This window comes from Rhynchophorus ferrugineus, unplaced genomic scaffold, assembly GCF_030347505.1.
Source record: "Rhynchophorus ferrugineus isolate W39M unplaced genomic scaffold, kcgeb_rfMv2 rfM4, whole genome shotgun sequence".
NCBI lineage: Eukaryota > Metazoa > Arthropoda > Insecta > Coleoptera > Curculionidae > Rhynchophorus > Rhynchophorus ferrugineus.
Window position 1 is genome coordinate 31,753,239 of NW_027472583.1, and position 14,550 is coordinate 31,767,788.

Below are 14,550 nucleotides of genomic sequence, written 5' to 3' on the forward strand. Positions count from 1 at the left end.
TGGATAGTCGGAAGATGCTCTCAACTTGACCTAAAATCAAAGAGATTGGTTTATCAGTCGATCAAATAAACTCAAAACAAAATTCTATGATTCAAATTCAATTCAAAACACGAAGTGAGCCAAGATTTAAAAAATGAAATAAGGTTGCTAAATCACAGTAACGTGGAAGCAGGAAATCAGATAATTGGAGCGATCCAAACCACACAAACTTGTTCAGTGTATAAGCGTATTCCTAAGTTTAACTTAAGTAGTTTAGTTTTATTTTAATTTGGGAAACACATACTGATGAATCCCGTATCCGCCTTGCTTGAACATTAATGCAAGTACAACACAACAGTAGTAATAAATTAATTTTAAATTAAGATTGTATTAAGCATATCTAATGTAAGATGTAATTAATTAAAAATATCAAGGTGCAACGGTGTACTTCACAACTCTTGAAGCGTATAGCTGACTGTTATCAAGCAATTCTTCTTCGTTACAATAATACGTCGCTCAGTTGGTTTAATTGATGTCGATAGATATGTAGTAACATATAAAATAACACTTTTATTCGTTTTAACAGTTGGTAATATGCTACACCTTGCTGATACCAGGATATGAACGGCAAGAGCTTTAAACCTGTGTATGGATAAGGTGTAATGTTCGAAAGGCATAGGAAAAGGAGGCGACGTAACAAGTCAATTGAAAAGTCCCCTGCTTACAGACAAAATACAGACGCCATAACCTTGCCAGCCGACTGTTGCGTTTTCCCAGATAAATAATTATCTAAAAATAATTATAATAGGTGCATGCAACTAATACTTATTGTCTTTTAAACATTTTATTCTACTTTAACTATTTAATACATCTTTTATACAAAACAGTTTTCTATATACAAAAAACTATTTTTAAACAAATAAATCTTCGCGAATTCGTAAATTAGTTAAAGATGCGTGGGAAGCGGCACAAAACATTTCCAATAGATTATCAAATAGCTGAAACAAACGAATAGTCGGCAGAAAATAACCAGACTAAACTGTGAACTCAACTATTGAGCCGGATAATTCGATTTTTCGTTATTATCGGAGTTCTTACGGTTGCACGTTGTTGTGTTATATAAAATGCATCGACCTTTAACACTCGACGTCACATATTGTCGCGGTATAAGTTAAGAAACGCGTGGGGTTTAAAACAAAACTTTCAGTTTACTTTAAAACTATTTTATTTTAACGGAGAGAACTGAAAACTTGTTGTAACCAGTGCAATATAAACGAGACCCTTAATTCAAAACATTTTACTCAACACACCTTACAGATATATATATATATATATATATATATATATATATATATATATATATATATATATATATATATATATATATATATATACCGTACTTTTTTCGAACAACGAGTTATTGTAACGACTCTACAGTATTCAAAACACCTTATTAATAATAATTTTATTACCACCTTTTTTTAAATGAGTAGTAAATACAAGAAGATTTGAAGACACGACGATGAGAAAAAGCGGATGAAACCTCGGAAAAAAGCATCGCGAAAGCCTACAATTTTTAAATGTCAAACTAATTTTTTTTAATTAATTACATTTTACATTCGATATGCGTCGTACAATCTTACACTTCTTACAATCTTATATTCGTACACTTAACTATTTCGTGGGTTTTGATTCGCTTCAACCTTCTGATTTCTTGGGCGTTGTCCTTTAGCTGTATTACTTTCACGTTCCTGTGATTTAGCAACCTCTTCACTTTTCAAGACGAAATCTTGGATCACTTCGTATATCCATTTGATTCCGAGATCATATTCCAGCTCTTCGTTGGTCACGTAACAACAAGCATCAGTAATTAATCGTAGAACTTTGTTTTGTGTTGGATTACTAGTGGGTTTTATGTTTTAGTGCAAACCCATATTTGCACCCCATGAGTCCAGGTTTTGTGATTGAATGATAGACCAATCTCTTTAATTTTAGATCAAATTGAGAGTAATTTCCGAAAAACCAGTACAGTTGCTTGACTTTGAGTCTAATTTGCTCTTATGTTCACGTGATATTTCCAGTTTAACCTACCATATCGAGATATATTCCGAGGTATCTAGCTGATTCTGTTTGATGAATCGGATATCCGTTAAGTGATATAATTACATTTTTGTCAATTCGCCGCAACGCATAATTAACAAGGACAGATTTGAAGCTATTAAACTGCATTTTTCAGTCTCTAGTCCATTTGTAGATTTTGTTGACTACTACTTGTACTTGTTCTAAAGCCTTAGACAGAGATACATCTTTTGCTATTATAACTGTGTCGTGAGCAAATGTTCCAAGTACCGGTTCATTTGTTATTATGATATCAGCAGTATAAAGCAGTTATAGAAATGTTCTCAAGACTGAAGAAAAATGTACTATTATAGTTTGGTTTGGTTAAATAAGATCATATAAATACGAATTGTTTTGAGAAAACAATGTCTTATCTTGTAGTTCTTTAAATTTGACTGCTATGACCGTATCTACGACTGTTATTAGGCCTTAAATTTTAAAAAGTTGATTAAAACCACATTTTCTCATGGTTGCAAATTGTTTCTATTATAGTTTATTGTAGAGAAAAAATGTAGGTAAAATTTGGATGCTATATTAATTAATCAATGTAATGAAGAGAATTAATATGAACAGCGCTATATTACAATGTAAGCCGACATATAAGCGAAAAAAGAAGGTTAGAACGCATGATTACTGGAATGGATTGATCGCCGAATTTGGAACACGTAGGGTATTAAATGTACCTTTATCAATAATAAAGAGTGGATGGAACCTTCTTAATGTATCAGTAATGAAATAAGTTCTTCACACTATGCATCATTTTCTGCATTTTCTAATAACAAGCCAATAATAGCAACAGCAGAAATGCTTATACAAATTTGGTGGTTGGAGAGAGTACCGTTAGCAAGGAAAAAGGTAATTATTGTTCCTAAAATCCAGAAGAACGTAAAGAAAAGCATAAATTGTAAACATTATTGCGAATAACATCTTCGCACTCTGCCAGTTTATAGAAGAATATATTAGATGAGAAAGTGTGGGCTTATCGTTTTTGTTGATTCTTTTACGCATCTTCCACAGTATACAGTAAAGCGAACAATAAACATGTTCCCTTAAACATTATTGATATTTTTCGATCATTCCATTAACTACGTATAAGTACGAACTAATGTGCCTAATTTATTTGAAATTCGAGTGGGTGTTCGGTAACCAGATCTTATTTCTCCACTAATTTTAAATATGATTAAGGATGCAATTGTGAAAGAAGTACTTAAAAAGAGATGCAGCCAATATAATGTTCCAAACTTCTTGGCCGTTCTGAGTCTGCTGATAATAGCGCTGTGCTCGCTAGTACAGATATCTAGGGTTCGAACATACCTTACCCTATGGTTCGCATTGCAGCATCATGTCACTTGAGAATTAAGGAAGTATTGTCATTAGCGGATCGCTTGCATAGTTGTACATCTGAACGTCATCCAGTTAGAGCAAGAGAAGAAGGTAACTTTCTTAATATTTCACTATGTGGAATAAGGAGATATTATAACTAATTCTAATTTATAAATTATTTGTAATCTTTAAACTTAAAACCTTTCAAATCCTCAGGTTAAGGCATATTCTACAAGTTAATCCTCAAGATTGAATTAAAAATGAGATTATTCGATTAAGAAGCGGCAAACCAGGTAGATTTCAAAAACAAAGTCAGACAAAATATCGCTCACAAACGGCTGAAGCAAAATCGATCTTTCGAATAGAATGCGCAACGAGAATTTCCGAAAAAGACACGTATAAAGATATCAGAAGAGCAACTTATTGATTGTGACATAGACAATCTTCCCAAGTACCGACTATGAATGGAGGATGAATAGGAGTTTTGCGAAGCAAGAGCATTTTTAGTTGTTAACTTCTATATCTTAATGCATAGGTTTAATGTGTAAGCAATAGGTATAATTTTAGAAATAAAAATGTAGAAAACGTGGGTCGTTTCAATGGTATAGGACAAATACAATCAAATATGTTTTCTATCCATTCTATATATGCAATAAACCATAGTCGTAGATGATTTTTGGGTCCAATCTACTGAGACAGGAGCATCAAAATTAAAAGCTGGTATAAAAGTCTAATTGGTCTTTCGGTTAACATCATCGTGGTCAGGGCAAGTTCGTGGTGGAACAACTTAAGCATTAACCAACCAAATTCTTGGCAGGACAAACTAAGTTCGTGATGAAACCACCAGTCGGCCGGGCAAAATCTTTTTTTCATCAGGCACGATCAGTAGAGTACAAAGAATCGGCATTGCTGTTGATTGTCAATTATGTATGGGTATGTTCGAAAATTCATTTTGTGACTAAAAATGTTGAATACTGATTAAAACTACTAACCACTATTAACAAACCGCAATTAGATTATATATTGTTTTAAACATTGAAGGTAATTTCTCGGCACTGGCCATTTAATGCTTCTCTATCTAGCTCACTTAGCTATCGCTTTATCGCTAAAACGACGAATTGCCTTAGGTTAATAGTAAGATTGGTATGTTCCGTTCGAGTGTTATGGAAATGATGTGGATAGGTTTAAAATACGAGCTCGTGCCCATCAAGCACAGCAACAGCGATTATGACACAATGAAATACAGTGAATACGAACGACTATCCGGCAATCTGTTTAAAAAACTACCTGAATGGGGAACAAGTGTGACAGTGTCGTTTTGTATCGCCGTTCAACAATTGGCCTCTTCTTTCGATTAAACAAAATAATATTTTCAAGCAAATTAAGACATTCTATCACATATTATAACTTCTTCCTCTTCGCCACTTCTTCCACAGCATTCAAAAATGTAATAGTTGTTTCCAAATGACGTTGCTTGGAAAAACACATATTGTACAAGACAATTTCATAACCGCTTTCGAAGTATGATACCAACTTAACATGATACCACCTAACAAAATATTAGCGAATTTCACATACAAGGAAATTTATTTATCACTTTATTAGGAGTGCCTTCTCTAGACGCAGATCATCAATTCTTAGAGGTTTATTTATGGCAACCGGAGGGAGGATTTATAGATATTATACTATACAAATCAACAGTCAAGCGAGCTATGGCCCAGAAAACAAAGAAATTTGTCCGAAATCTAAAAAGATCTTCGTGAGTATTTTCTACTAATACTCACAAATAAACTTATAACTTACTGTAACCTTTTTTATAAATAGAAGTTAAAATTTTATTGTAAACTGAGCTTGGTTTTAAATGACAACACTTCAATTAGTGTATAATCCAGGTATTCAAAGGCAAAATACCTAACATATGTTAATATAAATACAACTATTTTAAACTTAGAAGTTATGAGACGGCTTTTGTTTCGTAAGCTTGATTATTTAAACTACCGCGCTGAAAAATGATAAGATGGCGTAGGTCGCCGTATGCCGGGGGAGCCGTTACCGTAAAATAGAAACCATCAATAAAACTTTACGGATTGTGCCAATCGAGCCGTGAAGGCTCTCGTATCTTGAACAAAAGCAACTTTTAAACGGGCATAAAATCGAATTCTGTTAGTCGAATTTCGGGAGACGTCGTACGCGACGACGAACGAACGGGCCGCAATCAATCTTGCGGTGATTTTTCAAATTATGAGAAAATTAACTGTCAAAAACTAATTTTCCCTAATTTTCCGTTGGCCTCTTGAGGAGGCTCGGGCCCTAATGTCGAGGGGGAAACTTTCCAAGATGTCGTCGAACTTTCAAAGTTTTTGCGACGACGGCGATCAAATCACCAACAACAAATTGACCATTAACCCATTACTTTCCAAAACTGGATTATTTGCCTTTATAATAACCAACACGAGAATCAGAACAGAACAATTTACAATACACTAGATCAGTGTATATAAATAAATGCCAGCTCTTATCCTTATAAACATACAGTAAAACAAAAAAATCTCAATAGGGGTCTCTGGAGAAAATTTTCGCTACGTCCCGAATCTAGATGTTGCTATTAAATCTTCATTATTACCACCTGTAAAGAAAGCATGTTACTGTGAAGATATTGGATTGGTTCTTTGATAAAATTTGCTATGCAGGTGCGGCACGTATATTTATACAGATTAATATTTATACTTACATATGTAATGTAAGATGCATACATAAGTATAATATAAAAACAATATATATATATATATATATATATATATATATATATATATATATATATAACATATGGGCTGCGAACTACCAGGAGTAAAAAACAAAACGCGTATTCTTTTTGTTCAAAACTGGAGTTATTCATCAACGTAATCTCCATCAAAAGCCGCACAGTAATTCCATCGCCGCTCTAACATTTCAAAATTACTATTGTAGAACGATTTGTCTTTTGCCTCAAAATAGATCTGTCACCACTTGCTATCCACTCAAATGACGATGGAACGGAATCAAAACATTCCGAAGTGAAGTGATGGATCCATGTTTCATTCATCCATTGTCACATGTGGACGCAAATATTCCGGTTTGTTACTTTTAAACATGGCCAAACACTGCTAACAATCATCAATACTTTCTTGTTTTTAGCCAACAGACATCATTCAAAACGATTATGTGAATTTTTTTGCCGTTCTCACCTCATTTGGGCGTCCATTCTGCCATCATCGGTGTCTCTATGACCACGTTTGAAGTCAGCAAAAGAACGCTTTATTGTTGTATCTGATGGGGCGGAACCATAAGGACTCGTATTATAAAATACTTTTAAAGCCATTGCTTCGCTTGAACGATTTTTTTTCCATTTTTCTCCAGCAGCAATTTTAAATTTAAAACATGAAATTATTTTTGATCCATTGCTTTGATATTAACAAAAGTAGTGTCACTCTTAGCACAATAACTCACAAACGTATGAGTAGAATATCATGAAATTTTAAGACTTTTCTTTTGAAGATTCGTAGTAAGTGAAAAAGTAGTGCAATAAAACTAGTCCATGTGTTGGGCCCGAGACTTTTCAAACCATGTTTACAGCATTTCACATTTCATTAGTGCTTTTAATTTAGTAGGATCTATTATAGTTTTGTTTTATTATATTGAAAACAAATTTCTCATTATTCCCTGTTAGAATTCTAATAACTTATTTAATCCAGAAATATGTGACACATTTATCATTCATATTCTTAACATAACAATTCTGAAATCCATCCTAAAAACCATTACGTTTTATGCAACGAAAAGTTTTAAAATTTGCAGCAGTGTTTGAAGATGATCAAGCGTAATATACCCGAGTTTCTGCGTCGATATGTGAAACATGGCCCCAGGCTCCATCATTTCACTCCGAAGTCCAATCGACAGTAATCCAAGTGGACTGCACATGATGAACCCGCTCCAAAGCGTGGGAAGACGCAACAGTCGGCTACCTTGAAAAAGGAAGGGCCATCAACAGCGACTATTACATAGCGTTATTGGACCGTTTGAAGGACGAAATGGCCGAAAAACTGCCGCATTTGAAGAAAAATCAAGTACTGCTTTACCAAAACAATGCACCGTGTTAAAAATCTATGAATTGGGCTTCGAATTGCCTCCTCATCCACCGTATTCTCCAGATCTGGCCCCCAGCGACTATTACCTGCTCTCAGATCTCAAAAGAATGCTCGCTGGGAAGAAATTATCGTCGAATGAAGAGGTGATCACCGAAATTGAGGCCTATTTTGAAGCAAAGAAATCGTTCTTCAAAATGGTATCGAAAAGTTGGAGGGTCGCTATAATCAGTGTATCATCCTTCAAGGAGTAGGCGGTGGACTACATCTATCATTTATTACTACATCTATCATTTATTCAAATTTAATTTTCTATTTACACCAAAGGTAAGGCCATAATTGACTTGAACCTAAACTTCTCGGTAGAATATACTACGTATGTAGGATAACCCGTAACCGAATAAAATTAACAATGGTCATTATTTACATTTCAAACAAATGAGAAACACAGAAACTTATCTACATTACTTGCTTAATCAATGTTGAGTGAGAAATTATAGAAAAGTATTAGACCTCTAGAGTAATTTTTTTAAGCTTATATAATTTAAAAGCAATATGTTATAGTATCATATATAAAACGCGCCCTCCTGATCGTAAAAATGATAATATAATACTGATTCAAAAATCAATAACATAAACCATAAAGCTAAAAAGAACGTTTCATATGGAAATCTATGAAATAAAATAATATTCCAAATCACTTCTTCACCTGTTACCCGAAATATGATATTAAAAATGTATTTGCCACAAATAATAATAAAAATGAAATGGTTATTTATATAATAAATCTTATAATATTTATTGCTTTATTTCTAATGATAATTGGGTGTTGCAAAGCAATTATGCGAACTTATCTACTAACTAGCAAACTATATACTAAACTTCATTACACATTATAATATGTAACAAACTTTAATAAACCATATTAACAAGTCTGGTAATTATGAACTTTATATTTCGTAACTTTACAAGTTTTTGATGAGTTTTATTTATTAGTTTTTTATCAAATGCTAAGATTCTTTAATTATCTCCAGTCCTGCTTTATTGCCGTCCTTTGCTACGTCATAAACAAAAACAAGAATGTTAATAAGTTTTCAAAAAAAATGTACTTAATAAACACAACTGTACTTTTAGATTTTTGGACTCACTCAATCTGAAACACTTCAGTTTTCATTAATGTTTGTCGAATTATAATTTAACTTTGATAAATGTACTCGTATTATCAAAGTCTTTTGAGATAAAATGCAAATAAAATTTCGTTCTTCCATACTATTAAGTACGCATTTGTACTAAGTTTTTCTTATATTCGAAGCGGTTGTGGAATTTGATGGAGTTATTTTTTTAAGTTTAGGAACTAGTAGGAATTAAACATATTCAACAATATTTTTTTAAAGTAATATATACTATCCCTCATTCAGCAATGTTAGTTATTTTGTGTGAAACTGTAAAATTGCGAGAATGAGAATACGAAATAAATGTTAGAAACTTGATACAAAAGACCAAAACAAGGATTACGGATGATAAGAGGAAGGCAAGAAAAGTATGTCATCAAAAGGAAAATATATCTAATATGGCGGCTTTATTAAAGGAAAATGTGTAAGTCATCGATTTTTAATAACAGTTAATTTCTGTAGAGAAGCTAAAAATTACAGGGTGTAAAATTTGGTTCAATAACAGTGAGTGAGTTCCAAGCACAATCAATGACCACTTCAAGGCCGATATTACAGATATAGCAACATAGAAGCAACATAGAAGCAATCAATCGATTAACTTGAGTGACAACCAAGTTACCATACAAAGAATGGTTTCATTGATTGGCTAAATACGAGGGGGAATCAAACATAAACGGTAATTTTACTATTTAACTTAGCACGTAATTCCGACCTAAAGGATTCGATGTTCGAATGTTCTTTGGTTTATGAGGAGGGGGGAAACCGGTGTGAGTAGCAGCTGTGTTCGGTTCTATCCGCAGTAGAGCCCTGACTGAGAACGTGTCAAAAATGAAAGTCATGAACGACGCCCACGAACAAGTCGCACAAATAACAACATCCGTGCTGTTCGAGAGCTTACTGAAGTTGATCACCGGCTAAGGATTTAAAAAATCTCATTAGAATTTAGTATCAGCCATAGAAGTGTTCAATCCATCATCACTAATCAACTTAGCTTTAGAAGAATCCTTCATAACAACGCTGGACCACACACTGCAGTTTTGATAAGGAATAAATTGGAAGAAATGCACTGAGAAACCTTCGAACACTCCCCTTATAGTCCCGATTTGCCACCTTGTGATATTTTGTTTATGCCTCTGAAAGAATTACTTAGAGAGAAAAGATTTGAGAGCAATGAATTTGTTAAGTAAAGCAGTATGTTCGCAATTGGCTGACAGCTCGCCCTCAAACTTTTTAAGAAGAAGGTGTATTCAAGCTTACAAATCGGTGGCAAAAGTATGTAGAGCAAGGAGGTGACAACATTGAAAAATTGGTAACTAGGTTCTCCGTTACTAAACGTTTCGACTGTTAGGAATGTTGTTAGGAATAGATTTCAAAAATTGAAACATCAATTTGCTTTGCTTTTGTCCAACTTCTAAACCTTCAATCTGTGGGCGCAGCTCCCACCCCTCTACACGAATCTATTGCTGAGACCACTGAGGCCACTGCGCACCAATGAGAGTTCGTTTGTATGTTGTGCATTCTCCTCTGTTATTTTGTGCTGTGCTGACCTGACCGTGTGTGCTTTCCAGCTTGACTATTCTTATATTGAGATGTGCACAAATCTATTTATTGCTATTTTGAGGAATATTGGGTATGTTGTAAGCTTTGCTCTGGGTTATTTCTAATATTACATTATTACTGTAGCTTGCTGCGGCCCCATCAATTTGCTTTCAAAATATGTTTGTTAAAAACTACTTTTGTTCATCTTGTTTATCTCTGGTTACTATATGAAGGATGATCTCCATTTAATAACCAACAAAAGCCTGGAAGTATTCTAGATTTGTTTTCTTGTTTCGAGTATTTTAGATTGTTGCAAGTATTCTAGATTTGTTAACAAATTAAATTCTATGATTGAAGTCTATAATCTAAGATTAAGTTATACACACAGTTAATTTTTGGGTCTTTAACTATAGAACAATAACATTTTAAAAGTGGTCCAATTTCATTTATAAGAAATCAAGAGAGAGAGAGAGATTGGTTGAGAGGTGATCAATGTTAAAGAACATAATTCGACGTTATCGTTTGTGCCTTTTTCATGTATTATAGGAGGAGTAGTTGTGCAGTCTTCGATAAGAGGCAGCGATTTAATTTCTAATTCCATATCGGGATATATAAATTTATATCGAGTTTATCGAAGATAATATCCTTTCAGTTCCACTAAAGAGAAATAAAAATCAGTGATATGACCCTCCAGATTGTTCCCTCCAGATTACAAGTTTAGAAAAGGCCATTGCTGGGTTTTAGTACATTCTGTTAAATAATGTGCACATATTAAATAAAAATAACAGGTGCATACAGTTTATTAATAGTTCCGGGAATGTAGAAATCAAAATGCAAATTGTAAATGTTGTTTAGTAACGGCGTAGGTCGTTCTCTCTCTCTCCAAAAAGAAAACAAAAAACAAAAGATCAGGTGAATGTGAGAATATTTGAATCATAATGCAATTTATATCTATAGTAATTATTTTTTAACCAAAGCGTATAAAAATTAACTATAAATTTTAAAAATAAAAATACCCTTAACTGTAGTACGTACTGTAGTAATATTAAGTAACGTTGAACGAACGAAACATATACATATATATATATATATATATATATATATATATATATATATATATATATATATATATATATACATATATATATATATATATATATATATATATATATATATATACATATATACATATATATATATATATATATATATATATATATATATACATATATATATACAGAAATTTTTTATAGTTTATTTATTGTTTAAATATTTCGATTTGATTGATTTGTTTTTTCTGTTTTTATTAGAAATACCTCTAAATATATATTATGATTAGCATTATGAATAATGAGTCATTTAACTGACTTTCATTCACTAGTCATAGACTAATAGAGATGTAACTCAATAGGGGACTCTGGCGCAAAGTTTTGCTTTGCCCAACATCCAGAGGGCGCCATAATTGGCCGTTCAGGTAATTTGATTGGTCAATTTAAATCTCCATTATAGGCACCTGTAACAGAAATATTTGACTGTGAAGACATTTGATTGGCTCATTAGTAATGTTTGATAAGTGACAGCCTTGACGTCATGTTTAATTGACCAATTAAAATAAACACAATGTTTTTCAGAAATAAATTTATTAAATAAAAATAAATATACCTATATATATATATATTATAAATATATATAATAAATGTACCAAACTTTTTACTTAAAGTTTGGTACATTGCAAATCAAAATTATCTCTTCAGTCTTTTTCCTTTTCATATTTGTTTAGTGCCATCAATTGAATAGGATCTATCAGACGTGGAAAAATCGCTGAATAAAATAAAAGAGATAGCTCAAAGACCTACTGACAGTATTTTCATTTCATCCCTGGTTATTATAGAATATAAATATTTAGAGCCCTCATGTTCATCCTCTCCACAATTACCTAAAGGACAATGAAATGAAAAAAATTAACTTATGTTCAGCGCTTCAAATGATTTCTAAAACATACTAGCCGAGGATGTATATTCCTGAATACATGAGCTAGATCCGAAACAAACTATCTTGGTTAAGTAGCCTTAAGCAAATATATTTATTTGAAAAATTGCACTTAATTTTCTTTAAAAAAATGAACCCCTCAAGGTACTTATTAAATTGATGATACTTTAACAAATTTGTTCTTACTTGGGTAATAAATTTTACACCAAAATTCCTCGTGTATTGAAGATCGGTCAATACTCTTTTAATAGATTTGCATTCAGAAGCCATTATTTTATTTGAGCTGCAACTATTGACCCAAGAAGAAAAATATATAGCCATTTGCATAGCGTTTTTCGGAAGCGTATTAACTACTAAAATAAAAAAAAATATTTGATATTTATATATATATGAATAAACTTACCCTAACTCACAACAACAAATCACACTGTAACGATGATAAATTTTCTTTGATACTTAATCCAATCGGTTTGGGATCTTAAACATTATCAACCATTCTTTAATGAGAGCCAAATACTTCTTCGAACGAAAACGATTCTACATTTCTTTATTATCTGTACATCCGGGTACACAACACTCCCTAATTCACTTTACTTTTTGTACTACCGACTTATATATACTAATGAACTAATAATTTAATCTCTGAACGCACTATTCCATATGTAAGCCATACTGAAAATGGCGATCAAAATAAATAAACAACAAACGTACCATAGAAACGAAGTGAGCCAATCAGATCGCCTTGGGGCTTATAGCGTAGCGATTAAAGCAAGTAATAAGTTAAAAGTAGCGACCTCTAGACGTTGGGCGTCGCGAAAGATTTCCCCAAAATTTCCTATGAAGTTAAATTGGCTGTAAAATGGACGTTAGTCTTTACTACAGCAACGCTGTTCAAACATGTGACATTTTGACTGCTGAAAATGTCAATATATTGGATCGCCTGTACTATTCTTATATATATATATATATATATATATATATATATATATATATATATATATATATATATATAGCATCCTATTTTCATTCTCGTATAATAAAAATAGACTAAAGGCTAATGTGCTTTAATAATTTAATAGTCATTTGTTGCGTTAAAATCGATCGCTTTCTATAGTAAACAGGATTATTAAAATTATTGTTTTATTTTTATCTAACATGCATATTGATTAAAAAATATTTTTGTTTGTTTTTTGGTCTATTCAGCGGGCGATGTCTTGCACTTAATGAATGTTTTAGTTAAAACAAATCTGTAATCAACTGTGAAACAAACAAAAATATTTAAACATCACATATTTTTTAAACAGTAGAAATAAAGCTCTGTCAGACAAAAGTAAAAAAGAACTTTATTTGTAATATAAGTTCTTACCAATAACTAACAGTACCATGTAATATAATTTTTCTGGCTGTCTCAAAAAGAGAAAACGTTTCATCAATAATGCCTTTAATAATTTAACCATGTTTATAATATATATATATATAACTTAGCTTTAGAAAAATCCTTCATAATAACGCTGGACCACACACTGCAGTTTTGATAAGGAATAAATTGGAAGAAATGCACTGAGAAACCTTCGAACACTCTCCTTATAGTCCTGATTTGCCACCTTGTGATATTTTGTTTATGCCTCTGAAAGAAGTACTCGTTTCTGATGATATCATGGTGACAAGAAATGTATTTATGTTCGTTTAAAATAGAACAGTATTGAATCTGGATTACCTCAGTCATAAGCACTCCCACCCCACCTGAAGAAACTACCAAAAGGGTGCCCTTGCTCCATCTTTAGGTTACAGTAGTAATAAAATTGTTTATAATTTTCGCCTGTACCTAAATTTCCACAGTATACCCTATATGGAATGGTTACCTAAGTTTTGATAGTTTTGGTTTACAGCATTTCAGCCCACCTTTGGTGACCTAACACCCTGAACTACAATGCTTGTGCCAGAAATCCACGAACTGTGGGTGTTTTTTAAAGATAGAATGCTTCTCAATTTGAATCGTTTATGGCTAGGGGTTGTTGAACGTCTTCACTCCATCAGTAACCCTATAGCTTCAGCTACGATATTTTTGCCTGAATCCGCTTTTGTCACTTAACTACATCAAACAATTGTTTTAGTAACTGCGGAAACATTTCCAATCCAACTTATCAACCTGTCTTCTTAAATTAATAGTGTATTTAATTCTGATAAGCGAAATACATTCAAAATGAAATCAAACAGCCTTATGATCTCCCTGAAGTCCTACCAGCTACGCTATGTATTAAAGGTGAAGCTTTTAAAACAAAAAAAATATTATTTTTCTTTAAAAACTA

At 32.5% G+C, this 14,550-nt stretch overlaps 1 protein-coding gene across 7 annotated transcripts in view; it reads right to left on the reverse strand.

The window, feature by feature from the left end:
- FMRFaR (FMRFamide Receptor) overlaps positions 1 to 14,550 on the reverse strand; it is a 327,763-nt gene that overhangs the window by 135,362 nt on the left and 177,851 nt on the right. The window lies entirely within an intron of this gene.